General features: G+C 42.1%; 1 non-coding gene across 1 annotated transcript; it reads left to right on the forward strand.

The window, feature by feature from the left end:
• The first annotated feature begins 741 nt into the window (after positions 1-741).
• Trnak-cuu lies at positions 742-814 on the forward strand. Its single transcript has one exon. It is a non-coding gene; the product is annotated as a tRNA-Lys (tRNA).
• Positions 815-1,735: the final 921 nt, after the last annotated feature.

A 1,735-nucleotide genomic window follows, 5' to 3' on the forward strand; every position in this document is an offset into this window, starting at 1 on the left:
ACCTCGGATGAGAATTCAATAGGTTTCGAAAATCGTTTAAGTCTACTCATTATATTTTTCAGTCGACAGGGAAATAGTTACATTTTTCCTTTTTATATATCTATTGCGGAGGTTGTCTTTTTCTTGTTGCTTTTTAAGAATATGGATTTACTAGGAGGAGAGGATTCCCAGTCCCCTCGCTCCTGCCCCTTTAATTGCCTCTTACGCCACGCAGGGCATACGGCGACTGCATTCTACCTATTTCTTTACTACCTACAAGGGGCTAAACACAGAGGAGACAAACAAGGACAGACAGACGGATTAAGTCGATTATATCACCTCAGTCCGTAACTGGTACTTAATTTATCGACCCCGAAAGGATGAAAGGCAAAGTCGACCACGGCGGAATTTGAACTCAGAACGTAACGGCAGACGAAATACGGCTACGCATTTCGCCCAGCGTGCTAACGATTCTGCCAGCTCGCCGCAACTGCATTCTACCAACCCCCACCTCCAGTGGCAGTGGGGTTTGCTAGTTAACCCGTAGATGGAATCATAACAGGTGCTACCACTCCGGGCCAGAGTAGACCTGGGAACAATAGTGACTAAGAAGTGGTTCCGCACTCCTCAAACCCTGAAACCAGGGCCACAGGGTCCCACTACCGGATATGGTTTATAGTTATTCCCAGGACAAAATGAGCTGGGAAATGAATGGAATGACTGGTGTGTGTCTTACTGTGGCTACTCACTCCTAAAAAATCTGCCCGGCTAGCTCAGTCGGTAGAGCACGAGACTCTTAATCTCGGGGTCGAGGGTTCGAGTCCCACGTTGGGCGAATGATTTTTTTTCTTTATTAAAGGCGGTGCTCCAGCGTGGCCACAGTCAAATGACTGAAACAAGTAAAAGAGCAAAAAAAAGAGTATAATAGACCTGGGTAATGATATGATATAATGACTGCGGAGGTTACATATACATTGGCACTGTATACCTGAGATCCCCGTTGAGAGACTCCTGATATTAAATAAAGTGTTACACAATTACGGTAAGCAAACTAGCAGCTTCAGTTGTTGTTTGTTGCTATTGGATATTTTGAGTTCATAAACATATTGGTTACTTGTTTCTCTGGAGTTCCTCAAATTGATGTAGACATTTCTAATGAGAACCCAATAAAGTTCGATAATCCTTAAAGCTAATCATAATTTATTCAATCTTCGGCGAAATGGTTAAATTTTACCTAATCATAAATCTACTGTGTAGGTTACATACACACACATACACACAAGCACACGCACGCACGCACACACACACACACACACACACAGACACACACACACACACGCACACTCACGCACACATATCACTCGATGAACTTACTTGTCCCATGCGCTCGCATACAAACCAAACATACACAAATGTTGCATACGAAGCTAACACCTCTGACAAAATTCCGTACTTGAACAAGTCGCGCTCTCAAAGCGACGAAAATATTTTGACAAATTAAATTTAAATGTTGAAGTGTAATCTAACGGTTTTTGTGTGTTTCTTAAATGGCTTATAAACACCTTCCACACTGCAATTGTTTACTTCTATATTGTTTTATGGTTTGTTTTGAGGGTCTATTTTTCTCCAAACTTTTGTGTATCGTTTTCGGAATTTGAATAAATTTTACCTCTTACCAGAAATATAGGCGTAGGAGTGGTTGTGTGGTAAGTAGCTTGCTTAATAACCACATGATTCTGGGTTCAGTCCCACTGCG

This window comes from Octopus sinensis, linkage group LG10 (assembly GCF_006345805.1).
Source record: "Octopus sinensis linkage group LG10, ASM634580v1, whole genome shotgun sequence".
Classification (NCBI taxonomy): Eukaryota; Metazoa; Mollusca; class Cephalopoda; order Octopoda; family Octopodidae; genus Octopus; species Octopus sinensis.